The sequence below is a fragment of the Panthera onca genome, chromosome D4 (genome assembly GCF_046562875.1).
Source record: "Panthera onca isolate mPanOnc1 chromosome D4, mPanOnc1 haplotype 2, whole genome shotgun sequence".
In the NCBI taxonomy this organism is placed as follows: domain Eukaryota; kingdom Metazoa; phylum Chordata; class Mammalia; order Carnivora; family Felidae; genus Panthera; species Panthera onca.
In genome coordinates, this window is record NC_138351.1 from 9,052,439 (window position 1) to 9,067,528 (window position 15,090).

Here is a 15,090-nt window from a genome sequence, read left to right on the forward strand (position 1 = left end):
CAATTTTAAATGACCCAATAAAGGAGGTATTGAATTTTATTCGTTTGAAAAGTATCTTTTGTACCAAAGCAAATTTTTTTCTCTACTCATCTCCATCATCAATTGGGACCCTATGGTGGTGACCAACGCGTTGGTTACAGAAACTTTAAGTGAGTGCCTTGAGAAAACTTGGAAATTTGTGCCTGGGGTGGTAAACTTTTAATTAGGTTAATTGTAGTGCTTACCAATTAGTAATTCTACTATCACTCAGGGCTTTCGTACCTTCTAGGTAAAACTTCTTTCATTGTGTTTTTTTTTAAAATACCGTATTTTTTTTAAGTGCCATCATTTAAATTTCACTTAGTAAGTGGCAGATTACATTATTCAGTCCCACAAGCACAGAAACATAGTAACACTAGGAGATATTTGAACATTTATTTTACAATCGACTGAATATATTATGTAAATGAGGTAAGCAACTTTTGTAGAGATTGTATGTGTGAGATAATGTAATGTTCTTTTCCAGTTTTTGGACTACAGTTGAATAAACTTTTTAATTATTTAAAAACATCTTTACCGAATAACATGTGATGGTTTTTTGTATAATGTATTTGATTTTGTAAATACGTATTTCCTGATGTGATTTTTGTGAGAAATGCTAAATCTTTTAGTATATAATGTCCTCTCAAAATTGGCAGGAGCTAAATAATAGTTTGTGGGCGATTTGTATTGTGTACTGTACAATAACTGGGGAACTTTTATAATTATAAAAATATATATTAACTTTTAGTGTGTTGTTTAAACAAATGACTGGAACATACTAAAGATATTAGTAGGATTTTTCTGAATATTTCAGACTTGAACTCAGGCTAGCTTTCTTGTGTTTTTCAAAACAAAATGGTGTCTTGTCTTTTAAAATCAATAAATTTGTTTCCTTGTTACAAATACATTTGAAATGCCTTGATTTCCACCCCACTCCCCCACCCCCACCGCGCCCGCAAATGATTGCCAGGAAGCTTGCCTGCCTGCCTCATCTAGAAGGTAGCCTCTGTGTCATCGACTAGCTTAGAAACAAAATTAAGTTGTTTGCCGTTTTTGTGTCAAATGAAATTAGCAATATTTACACATGAACAGCACAAAAAGAGAAAACAGAATTATAAGCCCAGCAGGGTACAAATCTTACCCTCAAAGAAAATTAGTGATTGAGTGCCATTTAATTTCAGAAGCTGTCAGCATTTCCATTGTAAGTCCAGATTTTTGGATGTTCATAATGTGTTTGTTTTATGTCACTTCACATTGGTATTTGGCACCCAAGTTCCTTGCTTAGATTGAAATGGCTTATCAAAATGCATCTTAATACACTTATAAACAGATGCCCCACCCCCATTTTGTTCTCCTTTGGATTACACGGTTACATACAGAAAGATTTATTCTTTTTAGGGTACGTTACTGTGAGTGTTGACAGAGACAGGCATGTAACTACCACCACAATCAAGTTTAAAACATTTTTTTCTCCCCTTGCAAACATTTTTTAACCAGAGCGTGTGTGTGGCTAGGGCCCCCTCCTGGAATATGAAATGGCCAATTTGTTTTGATTTTTTTTTTTAATTTTTTTTTTAACGTTTATTTATTTTTGAGACAGAGAGAGACAGAGCATGAATGGGGGAGGGGCAGAGAGAGAGGGAGACACAGAATCAGAAGCAGGCTCCAGTCTTCGAGCCATCAGCCCAGAGCCCGACGCGGGGCTCGAACTCACGGACCGCGAGATCGTGACCTGAGCTGAAGTCGGACGCTCAACCGACCGAGCCACCCAGGCGCCCCATTGATTTTTTTTTTTTTTTTAAAGATAGACATGCAAGGGGCGCCCGAGGGGCTCGGTCAGTTGAGCATCTGACTCTTGAATTCAGCTCTCAGGTCATGATCCCAGGGTCATAAGATCGAGCTCGACACGGAGCCTCAGCATGGAGCCTGCTTAAGATTCTCTCTCCCTCTTTCTTTCCCTGCCTTTCTTTCCTTCTGTCTCTCTCTCTCAAAAAAAAAAAAAAAAGAGAGAGAGAAAGAAACGCAAGACACAAAACACCCTTTGGGAAATCAGCGTGCTGTTTTCAAGTCATAGTACAAAGTTACTTCTAAGCCAAAAATATTGACATCTTAGCCCACAGAAGCACCAAAATCATTCTGATATGGACATTTAATCCAGTAACACAGAAATGTACCAAATGACATTACTTAAGCACATGAGAGAAAGGCAGACAGAATTGTAGCCCGTGTTCGAGACACCGCTACGCTAGGAAGAAAATGGATCTGACCCCTTTGGGCCTTTTTGTGTTGCATAAACACTTGTGAAATATTGGGCACTTTTGTGCTAAAAGGAGAGCTCCCCGTTTCTAGCCTTATTTTTGTACTTGGCTTCTCTCAAAACTCTGAGGTCTTTCAAATATATCGTGTAATTACTGCACGTACTTTGGTTACAATATTCTTCCCACCAGAGGTCTTTTAATAGTTCTTCCTTCTCTTTTGGAACTTGGACATTTCAAGACTTGAACTCAGCCTGAGAAACATCACTGGTTTTCATTAGCGGATTCAATTCAGCCCACCCAATATTTTCCTTCCATTATGGTCTAAAAGTAATGTGTGTAGAAATTTGCCATTCATCATTTGGCTGAAGCACAGATTATTTTTCATGGAACACCAGGATGAGTAACATGGCTGCCATATTGCGGAGGATAATATTTGAAATCAGGGGAAGGGAGGAGGAGGACACTCTTGATTCTGGCCTGCTTCTTTCTGAAGCAACCTCTGGACCAGGAGGAGGAGTCTGCTTCCCCTTACAGGGACTGGATGTCCGAGCACTTAGACTGATGGACCTTGCACATAGCTGAGACGTAGCTTCCCACTCCTGATGAGACCTGGTTTTCATTGCTTCCTGCTGGCCCTAAGATTGAAAAGTATCCCATGTGTGCCCGGGCAGATGGGAAGCTGTGTCCAAGTTGTCTGAACACAAATATATTTGGAATTAAAGTAAATATGAGTTCACTGTTAGTGCAATTAAAAGGAAAAGGTTGTCAACCAGGATTCTTTTAAAGAGAACAGATCTCTTATACTGTGTACAAGAAAAAGGGCTCCCAGAGGTTGAAAGCAAAAAGAGGGAAGAAAGAAAATGGAAACACTATGGAATAATTAGTAATAAATCTGACAGAAGAGGTGAAACACATGTACACTAAAAACTACAAAACATCTCTCAGGGGATCTCAAGACTTAAATAAATGAGAGATACACTGTGTTCAAGAAGCAGAAGACCCAATGTTGCTGAGATGTTAATTCTCCCCAGTTTAATGTATAGAGTCAACACAATCCAATCAGAATGCCAGCAAGCTTCTCATAGACCATGACAAGCTGATTTTATAATTCATATGGGAATGCAAAGGATGGAGTATAAGCTAAAACAGCTTTGAAAAAGAAGAACCAAGTTGGAGAACTACCCACGCCCGAACTCAAGGCTCTTCTTCACTGTGCGCATCAAGATAGTGCGATGTTGGACTTGAAGCCGATCAATACGCTCTATCACATAGATCAATGGAAAAGAATCTTGAGTGTGGAAATGGAGCCACACATTTAGGGACCACTGGGTTTTGACAAATGTACATAGGCAATTTGATGGAGAATCTTTCAAAAAGATACCATCGGTTTAAAAAAAAAAAGTTTGATCACACCATATACAAAAATGAACTCAAAAGGACCACAAACCTAAAGATAAAACCTAAAACTATAAACCTTTTAGAAGGTAACATCAGGAAACTCTTTGAGATCTTGGGTCAGGCAGGGCTATCTTAGCCATGACTCCAAGGATGATGCATACAAAAATCAAACTGATACATTAGACTTTAACAAAAATAAATTTTCTGCTCTTCAAAAGAGGCAGCTTAAGAGAGTGAAAAAAATAATTCCGGGGAAGAGGTTTTCCTCGGGTCTCTCATTTTTCGGCATGTGTTTGGAGCAAACGCATTAACCACTTTTGTTCTGGACTGTTTTTTCAAGGATATATCTAGCAAAAAGCGAGAAAGGCTCCCTCCGGGGCAGAGGGCACATTTGCTTCCTGACAGTGTAATAAAGAGTATCTTCTCCAGAGCAAAGTTTGGGCGGCCTTGCTACCAGCCCTCTTTAAAAGACTGGGGTTTCCTAAGCTTGGGTTTTCTCAGGTACAACACAAACCCACCGTGTGCACGGCACGTACCTGCCCGGGTCTTTCCACAACCCTCCTGGGTCCTGGGGGTAGAGGGCTGGGAGCTAAGGAAACAGGCAAATATGAGGCTCCAAAGTCCTTTCTCTCCAACCCCGGAGGCTTATGTGTCCTGCTAATATCTTGGAAATCTGGGAAGGCTAATATCTTGCACATCTTAGAAGGCTCACATGTTACTTTGCCGGCAGGAAAAAACATCAGACCCTTCACAGCCCCTGACGCCACAGACTTGGGAGAAAATATTTACAAAGCATACATCTGGTAAAGGGCTTGTATCCAAAAGATGTAAAGAGCTCTCCAAACTCAAGGTGTTGAACCCGTGTGTGTAGACCACTCACCACTTTTAACACTAACTACATATTTGGAAGGATATTTACTTAATGTCTGTCTCCCTTGATAATCCCAAACTTCATCATTTCGGGGGCCTCTCTGTCTTTAATGCGATGCCTGCCTCTCTTGCTGTGCCCTAGGGGTGGTGGCTGTCTTTCTCCACTGGTTACAGTCCTGGGGGACTCTTGAGCCTCTGCCCTGCTGGCCGCCAGATCCGTGACACTTCGAGGTGCCCTGGTGGCAACCTTAAAATTCAGGGTTGCCAGGCAAGGGTACAGGCTCCCTCCTGGGTGACAGTGGCCAGCTGCAGTACCCCCCCCACAGGACCCCCAAGGAGTGTCCCAAACCAGAGGCGTGCCCCTCAGGCCAGAGCTCCTGGACAAGCAAATGAGCTTCTCTCCCCAAACGACTGGGGTGTGTGTTAGTCCGCTGTCGCATGCAGTGCCCTGGGGGGAGGGACGGCTGCCAAGAACTGTCTCTCTGATTGTCACAGTCCCACAGACCTAGGAATGCAAACCCTTCCCGACCTGCTGAGCCAGGATTGAGGGCATCACCCCTTGGGCAGCGGCTTCAGGCGCTGAGGCACCAGACCGAGAGAGAAAGCTCCCTCCGGGGGAGGGCGTGAGGCCGGCACCTGCTGGCAGAAGGACCACACGACCTACCGTGGTAGAAACAAAGATGGCGGCCTCCAGTCCCGTCCCTGCAGGTGCAGAGAGCGCCCCGGCCTGAGACGTGCGTGGTCAACCCGATGGCTCCGCAGGCCGACACGCTTTACTAGAAGCAGAGGAGCCTTTCTCACGTCAAGCCTGGAAGGGATGGGGGGCCGCTGCGCTGAGCCCCGGGCTGGTAAGTCCACCGGCCAGTCCTTAAGGAGCAGGTCTCTAAGACATGAGCCCCCTATGGGTTTCCAAATGTTTTAGCTATCTGGGGGGAGGGGGGGCTCACCTCTCAGGTGCAGGTGGTTAAAGTCGGGGTTCCCGATGTGGGGTATGACCCCCTGGCTCCCCAGGGACAAGGGCTGGGTTTCCACTTCCCGCCTGGTGCTCCTCCCTGAGCCAGGGGTGAGGCTCACGGCCAGGCCGTGGCCCAGGTTCTCCTCCCTGCTTCCATGTGGCGTCCCACTCGGCGGGTGGAGCCGTAGGAGTTGCTCAGCCAGGCTTTAGGGGTTTTGTTCCCCCCGACCTGCCGGAAGAAGCTTCCTTAAGGAGCTGGCGTTCCCCTGTGTCTGTGGGAGGGAGGTGAGCTCAGAATCTTCCCAGCTGCCATCTTGGCCCTGAACCCCAGAGACCTTTCGGTCCGGATCACTACAGAATTCCCATGAGCTCGGCCCTTTGCATACCATTCCGTCAACAAATATTTGTGGCATGAATTAAGAAACCAGTAGTAAGGTTATGCCTAATGATTATACGATTTAAGGCTGATATTGTTTCCGCTCTTATGAATGATTCTTAATGATGCACCTTGAACATGGGCATTTATTTTGATTTTCCCATACACATATATTCTCTACACACGTTTCTAGAAGCCAAGTTTGGGGGCTCATACGTTGCAAAAATGTTTCGGAGCACCTTGCAAAACTCTACTGTGGATGCTCAAACCAGTTTCTAATTCCTTTAGTAGCTCTGAATCCAATCGCTAGAAAACAATTAACTGGGAAAAAAAAGTTGTAGAAGGAATGCAGGCAGGTGGAGTCTGGAGTCAGAGGACCCAGAGGGGCTCCCACAGATTCAGCCTGGAGGGTCCTTGGCTTCATGCAGGATGGGAATCGAACATGAGCCATCAGGAGGTGAGAGCAGAGTTTATCGAAAATATATAAAGAGCAACACAGCATCTGGGACACTTGGAAGGGAAAAAGATAGGGTCTGTCTTTATTCGGGGTCTGGGGTTTTTACTGACAGTTGTGGTGTGACGGACGTGTCCTCTCAGGCATCCAGGAACCGGTCAGAACAACAAGGTCCAGGTGTCGATCATAAGTCACTTATTCCCTGACCCGGAGTCTCAGTGTCAAGATGTCCAGCACCTGTGGTCTGGAATACACGTGTGATCGTGGCCTCCCTTCATTCTCACCTGGTCCTTCATTAGATGTTATCTGTTCTGGAGAATTCCTTGTCCCTTACAAGGAGGTTCCACACTATCTGCGTTCTGAGGCACCTGTCGGGTGGGGCAGGGTGCAGGTCCTAGCAAGGATAGAAGCCGGTTAAGAAGCAAAGGAAAAAGCAACAAAAAAAAAACAAAACAGCTTTTTCTCTCATGGGGTCCCTTCAGTTCCCCTGTCTCAAAAGCAATTTAATGCTTATTTATTTTTGAGAGAGAGAGAGACAGAGCGTGAGCAGGGGAGGGGCAGAGAGAGGGAGGGAGACGCAGAATCTGAAGCAGGCTCCAGGCTCTGAGCTGGCAGCACAGGGCCCCATGCGGGGCTTGAGCTCTCTAACCGCGAGATCGTGACCTGAGCCGAGGTCGGACGCTTAACCGACTGAGCCACCCAGGTGCCCCTCAAAAGCAATTTATATTTGACCTAGGACCGCTTGTCATTTTACAGGCAGAGAAATGAACACTTGAAAATAGCCTCAATAATCTGGCAAAACGATTACTCAGCAAAATGATAATTGATTATTAGGAACATTCTTGAACAATTGCTGTATTAATTGTATAGGCACTTTGGTATTATGTCCCAAGCAATTATTCTTAAATTAACCATGGAATATGACTTGGAAATACAATGCTCAGCAGTTACATTACCATATTATTGCAACTCTGTCATTTTAATTGTAGCCCATTAAACATACCTACATATTCTCAGAACAGTTCATTATGTCTGTTAAAGGGACTGTTCCTTAAAGTATGAAAAAAAATGTTTTTAAGTCCTCTGCTGCGAAAGATGACTCATAATCTCACCAAACTGAAAACAACCCGTTTCCTTCAAATGAAAGAAGAAGGAAATTACAGGCTACTCGTATAACGAAAAACCACGCATTAGTCAATTAAAGCAAATACAAGCCACAACACGGTAAACCTCACAAACGCGACATGCGCGAAACAAGCCAAACGTGGAGGAAAATATGTTACATTTTTTCTGTTTAAGTTCAAAAGCAGGAAGAAGCATATTGTAATATATTGTTTACCTTTGGGGAGGAGAAAACATTTGCAATTGAGAAAAAGCCCAAGGCTTTTGGAGGCTAACAACATTCGCTTTCTTGATCCGTGTAGTGGTTATCTGCACATTTGTTTGAGAGAATTTACAGAGGTGATGAAAACACACACACACACACACACACACACACACACCCGTTAAAACTAGTCTGGGTCTAGATCAACTGGTGAGCAGAGCATCGTGACTTAAAATCTCAAATCGCCCCAACGGTTTTCTAAACCTCCTGGGAAGCACTTGACTTCTTCTTTAACGATGTCTTAACTTACGCATTCGTATCGAAAGGCACCCCAAATGCAGCTATACTTTTAACCCCATTATTTAATGATGTCTTGAACCAGCAGCAGCCATGAAACGTTCCTGCTTCAGTGCTCACAAGTGAATACTGCCAACCTGATTTCTTCTATCTTATCACTAAAGGATCTATTTGCTGCGGTTGATCTGAGCGAACAAAGCAATCCCAAGAATCTTCTTTTTTAAAACTCTCTGAGTGCCTGGTCAGTTAACGGTAAAGGATACCGCCTGTGACAGGAAATTTTGGAAAGTCTCCCAGATTTACAAGCGGTCCCTATGCGGTGGAAGTGTTTCTCACTGGTCTGGGGGGGTCCAATGGTTTTGCCCTTTGCCCGAATGGCCATGCAGACCATTAGCATCCACAGACAGGTGCTGTGTGTGAGACGAGCAGCCGGGCGAGCTTTAGAATTCAGAGGCCTCGGCGTCATGTCTTGTCTCGACAGCAAACGAAGACCTCAGAGTATGTCCAGGGGAAGCCCTGAAATCAGCAGATGTTTTGGGCAGGAAATCACCCCGTTTGCCCCGCAGAAATAGAATGGCTTACCTGCTGGGTAGGTATGCTCTCACTGCGCGATGCCCTATCCCGGACAGTTAAACTTGGGATGCCGTGTGGCCGTCCTGGATGGTTCACAGAATTCCAAAGGCCGCACAGCTCAGGACCAGTGAAACAGCGACAGTCACACTCTTGCCTAGAAGAGCTTTGCTCAGCAGTGTCATGCGCATGAAGAGAGCTAGAGAGGGACTCTCCCAGGGCTTGTCCACCCCACTCCTCTAGGTGTCCCTGACCTTGCTGGTTCTCAGTGACGGGGCCCCTGGGGGTGTCCATACTGACTGTCTGCCCTCCCTTTTGATCCCACTGCTCAACTTCTAGCTTTTATTCAACTGTGTATTCTGGCACTAGAACGTTTCTATATACATATAAATTTTTTTTAATGTGTATTTATTATTGAGAGAGAGAGAGAGAGGCAGAGTATGAGTGGGAAAGGGGCAGAGAGAGAGCAAGACACAGAATCGGAAGCAGGCTCCAGGATCTGAGCTGTCAACACAGAGCCCGATAACGGGGCTCAAAACCACGAACCACAAGATCATGACCTCAGCCAAGGTCGGATGCTTAACTGACTGAGCCACCCAGGTGCCCCCATATATGTTTTAGGGGCCCAATTTCTTGATAATACTCTGTAGATATTTCAGTCCTAACATCTGCTTTTACAGGGTGGCTTCTGGGGGAGAATATACCTGTGAGTCATGCTCTGCTGCGAGAACCTAGAATATTCTAGAGCACCACCATCCATCATCTGCTTTTCTGTGGAGTAATGGAGCTCACCTGGGTGTGGTCCAAGGAGGATTCATTAGGAGTTAGGGAAACTGGACCCTTTTTCATAAAATAGCAAAGCAAAATCCAACGGATGTGTATGAAGTAAAAACAGCCCTTCCTCCCAAACGAATTCTCCTTTCAAACGGTAACAGCCATTCAGTTGACTGCTAACCACAGAAGGGGAGCTGGAAATGGAGACTTTAAAAAATACTTTGGGGACAGAGTTGAGTTTCTGGGTCATGTGTGCCCGACGCGAAAACTCCTAGGTCCGAGCGGTGAGTCGATGCTCCTGGCCCCGGCACATCCTCTCTCTCAAATTCAGCACATTCCAAAATTTTCATTCTTTTTAGTTCGGAGCTCGGATTTACCGGGAGCTGAATCCATTACATTATTTTGTCTGTGGCTTCCAGTCCAGTACGTGTCAGGGGCCCCGGCCCCCTGGGCCCTCTGATGTTCTCGCTCAGGACTGAAGGACCCACAGGAGGTGCTGGCAGGGAGGGGCCCCGTCACCATCCTGCCGTCCCGGTGACCCTAGGGCCCTGGCCTGTCCGTGCTCCCTGGGAGCAGCTCGGTCGTGGGCTTACGAGCAGGTTGCTTTTTACAGTTGACTTCACAATTCTTGTCTTTGAAGCTAAGAATGGATTTGAAAACACAGGTTCAGGGGAACCAACCTCTGTTTTAAAACCTCACCACACGCAAGCAGAAGATAAAAATAGGAAATGTGTGGAAAGCAGGACTCACGGTCCCTCGGACGTGGTTTTACACACCGGACTGATTCGTGCAGCAAAATCCCCGAGGAATCAAAGTGCCGAAGCCGGTAGCTCTCAGGGGAGGGTAGTGGGTCTGGATGGGAAATTTATTCCAGAAGGCACCTGGCAGCTCCTTAGCTCTGGGTGACGAAGCCAGAGCCAAGAGCCCTGGGGAGAAGTGTACGCTCGGTAATTGAATTGAATTGATCAACCTCCGGCACTCCTTCAGAGGCGGGATGTTTCTGCTCTGAAAGGAGCAAACACCGTGAAATCTGGGTGTTCTTCGTGACGGGTGGCCAGTGCCCCTCGGCATGGAAGACGCAGGCGGGGCTGGACAGACGGACGCCGCATGCGATGCAGACAATAGAGACCAAGAAGCCTCGGAACCCGGCTGGCCGTGATAGAATGGTCCGAGAGTCTTGTGAAGACGCTGCCCGTGTGTTTCGCGGTGGGTGACATACATTGACTCGAGTGATCCCCAGGCCCCTGTAGGATCGTTGCCATGACTGAGCCCTGTTTTATGGAGATAATAAATATTTGTCGAGTGAAATTGCAAACGCCTGTTCCGTGTAACCGCTGGCCACCTGAGGCCGCACGAGGGCACGCGCCTCGTCGTGTGGGCATTCTGTCAACGGCTCTCCAAGGTCCATCCTCGCACCATGTGCTGCTCTGGTCTGTCTGTGCCCAGGACGGGGGGTGCCGTGGGCAGGCAAACACCCCCGACGGATCTCGCTGGGAGGCTGAGCGCCGTCGGATTATCGTTGCGGAAGAGTGAAGGGTTTGAGTTTCCCAGCGGCCTGCCTGTCTTCCGTCCCGGCCACGCCGTCTGCTAACTATGTGACCAGGAAGGTCACTTTTCTGAAGGGCAGTTTCATCATTTGTAAAATCAAGCTACGAACGGGACCCACAGCACAGTGGTGTGTGAGGATTAAATGAGCTAACACACGAGTTCAGGGCCCCCCCAGTGAACTCTGTCGGAGGCCGGGCGTGAGGGGACACGCCTGTGGGGGGTCTGCAGCCCTCTCCCACTGTCCCCGTGGCAGCTCAGGGGGATAGGCTTGGTCGGTCCTGGCTATAATTACGCTGGAGGGGAATGATTTTTCCCTGGGATTCCAGTCTTGCCTTCCGGACTGCTAGGAAAGCAAATAAGGAACTCTTTTGAAGGGCCTCTCAGGTGCGGCACAGGAACTCATATACTAACTTCTGTCTTTCTTCTCTGTACATATTTCCCAGATATGTTTTCTTTTAGTAATGCTGCTCCGTCACTCCCCCTATCTTGTTTTTTAAATTTGTTTCTGGAATGCTTGGTAGACTTAACCAACGAAGCCACCTGGACCTAGAGTTTCCTTTTAAGGAAGATTTTATTTTATTTTTTTATTTTTCTTATTTTTTTAAAGTTTATTAATTTATTTTAGAGAGAGAGAGAGAACGAGAGAGAGAGCACACACGTGGAAGGGGCACAGAGAGGGAGGGAGAGAGAGAATCCCAAGCAGGCTCTGCACCATCAGCGTGGAACCCGATGTGGGGCTCAAACTCATGAACTGTGAGATCATGACCGGGTGCTTAACTGACTGAGCCACCCAGATGCCCCCATTCTTTTGGGGGAGATTTAAAATGACTGGCTCAATTTATTTAATGGTTATGTGATGACTCAGGGTTTTAATTCCTTTGTAAATCGGTTTTGGTAAGTTTTTTGTTTTTGTTTTTTTTTAAGGAAATTTTCCATTTTGTCTAAGTCTTTCACTCTCTTGGCATAAAGATATTTCGGGACATTTTGATATGTGTGTGTAGTCATTCCTTTCTAAACATTGTTTAGTTTATGATCATTTCCTGATTAACCCATGGACACCTTGGAAGTCTGCGTCACATTTTCCCCAGGTACGAGCTTTTTCTGGTTGTCATGTTGCGATTGCTTTTCCCTTCACTACATTGCTGTCAGTGAATAATTCTGTAGGATTTCCATCTTTCGAGACTTGCGTAGGTTTACTTTGTGACCTGGTACGTAGTCGGTTTCCCCCAGTAGCGTGCATGCCGTCAAAAATGGGTGGTAGTCAGCAATGCACACGGATTTTGCTCAAGTTGGTAGCTGATCGTTTGTGTTTTCAGTATCCGTCCTGGCACGTTTTGTCTGCTGGTTCTGTAAGGGACTCAAGTGAATTTTCATCCCTCTCTCCGATTGTCAATTTCCCCTTACAGTTATTCTAGGATTATTTAATGAATTAATTTATAGGCAATGTTGTTCTGAGCGCAACCATTTGCAATTATTTTCTCCGCTTTGGGGACGGGGTCTTTCACCGTCACGAAGTGACCGCGCATCTTCCGTGCGCCATTTTGCTCGGGAATCTTTCTGGTCTGAAATTGATCTAGATGCACCAGTGTTTTGGGGCTTACCCTTTTTTCATCATTTTACCTCCTACTTTTACATATTTTAATGCTTTCGATGTTTTTCTCGTAAATAGATTAAAGTTGGAGTTTTTGGACACCGTGTTTTTCCTGCCGTCTGGAGCGTGGGGACTGTTTACAGTTGGTACAATTGCTGACATCATTAGGTTTCCTCCACCATCTTATTTGACCCTTTATTTGCCCTCCCCATCCTGTTTTTTTTCCCTTGGTTTGTCCCTTCAGTTGGACTGGCTAATTTCTATCATTCCATTTTCCTTTCTGCTGGTTAAGAAAGTTATGTACTCTTTTGCTATTCTTTTATTGGTTCTTGAAAGAAATAGTGTGTATTATAGCACATGATATGATATGTAATATACGTTATTTGGTGTTTTAAATTTACGTATTTATTTTGAGAGAAGAGAGAGAGAAAGCAGGGGAGGGGCAGAGGGGTGGGGGGGAGGGAGGACCCCAAGCAGGGTACGCACTGTCAGCACAGAGCCTGACGTGGGGCTTGATCCCATGAACCACGAGATCATGACCTGAGTGGAAATCAAGAGACAGACACTTAACCAACTGAGCCACTGAGGCACTTTTATATATTATTATTATTATATACATAGAGTCAAGATTTAAAAAGTGTTAATACTTGTACTTGCTTCCTAGATAACACATGGGCCTTAGGACAATTTAACTCCACTCGTTACCTTCAAAACTATATGTTACAATTGATATATTAGTGTATTGTAATTTTGCTTGTAAAAGAAAACCATGATTCGTAATTATTACTATATCATTCAGGAAATGTTTGTTCAAATTTATCCCTTATATGTACTTTCTTTGTTTTTTCCAAAGTCATAGTTTACCTCTCTCGACGATTCCAGAATCGTTCTCCACCTATACAACATAGTCAACTTCAGAGAAAAACTTCAGAGAAAAACTCTACATATGTTTACTATCAAACACCCAGGTCAAGGGTAGAGAAGCATGAAGCTGATTCCTGGACTATATGTGTCATGGGAGGAACAAAAACCCGTTTCTAACAGGTGGTTTCCTTAGATATAACGAGTATCAAATCTACAGGGTTAGTGTGGTGGGATAAAGAAGAAAATGTTTGCCAGCATGCCTGGCAAGATGGCGGCCAAATGTCAAGTCATGGCCCTCCGCCTGCCATTTGCATGTTATATATACTGAGCAAGCTTCTGCCTTCCTATCTTCCTCACCAGTAGTGAGGGCTGTTTCTCACATTTCTTCAGCTGAAAATACTCAGTATGTCAAGGTACCTTATTTTGGCACAGTCTGGACCCCATCACCATCTTTAGAAGCAAGGGGAAAACTGGGCCCTACTCCACCACTGTGGCTTCTAGAAGGCACTCTCCCGATGCTGAGCCTCAAGGGGATCTGCAAGCACAAAAGGTCTATGCAGACCAGGAGAGCTCTGCCCTAGCTGCAGATGAGAGGGACAGGCAGGAGACAGGTCGGTGCCATAATCTGTAGGGAGGAGATGTTAGAATCTTCAGCTCTTTACATAGCGGCCGGTCCTACAGAGCATAACACGGTCATCGAGACGACCGTTCTGGGGCCGGCTGGGTGGCTCAGTCCGTTGGGTGTCTGACTCCAGCTCAGGTCATGAGCTCATGGTTTGTGCGTTCAAGCCCCAAACTGGGCTCTGCACTGACAGCACAGAGACTGCTTGAGATTCTCTCTCTCCCCCTCTCTCTCTCTCCTTTCCCTGCTCTCTCTCTCTCACAAAAATAAATAAACATTAAAATAATGTTTAAAAAAGATAGCGGTTCCAGACTTGTATAATTGGGGTACCTTTAGGTCTTTTTCTGGGTCCCACATTGGGTGTCTGATCTCATTCCAGGTGTGATGCATAAGAGGGAAAATGGATGCGAACTTGGCCGTGTGTATTAGTGCTTCCCCAGACACAGGGACCTCACAAGTTCCAAATGATACTCATATCAGCAAAAGAGCTGATAAGCCAAAGAGAGACCCCTGCAAACAAGGCCATTCTCCTGGCCGCTGTGGCAGTAAGGCATCACCATGGGAAGAGACCAGCTGGGGAAAGTGATATGGGGAGACAAAGGACCGTTTGATCCTGTGCTCTTATTCCAGAACCACTCCATCTATTTTTTTTTTGGCTGTGGTTTCCAAAGGAACAGCATTTCTGATACAGAGTCAAGGACTAAAGTAGGCACGGAAGCAATGATCGCCATTGTTTCTCAACAAGAGTGTGGCCATCTTGGGTTCTGGCCTGAACAGAAGCTGTAAAGGCTGTTTTTCACCTGCCTCTTTCATTTAGCAATATAACTTGGCTATTTCTCTCTTGCCCTCTAACATTCTTCTTTAAAACTTCTTTTACAAAATAATGTAAACATTAAAGACTTGTGTGAGGGTTCTCTTAGTTACTGGCCAATATTTTTTAGCAAGCTAGGTGGTGGGTGTTTCAACGTCTGTTTTATTTTAGTATTATTTAAACTTTACTCATATGTAGGAAATGTGTATGTGTACTCTTAGGGTCTTTTTAAAAAAGTTCTATTAACTTTTGAGAGAGAGAAAGTGTAAGCGGGGGAGGGGCAGAGAGAGGGGAAAGAATCCCAAGGAGGCTCCACCCTGTCAGCACAGAGCCTGACATGGGGCTCAAACTCACCAA

The 15,090-nt window shown here is 45.4% G+C and overlaps 1 pseudogene; it reads right to left on the minus strand.

Moving 5' to 3' along the window:
* Positions 1 to 13,958: 13,958 nt before the first annotated feature.
* On the minus strand, positions 13,959 to 14,678 carry LOC132663917 (succinate dehydrogenase cytochrome b560 subunit, mitochondrial-like; annotated as a pseudogene).
* Positions 14,679 to 15,090: the final 412 nt, after the last annotated feature.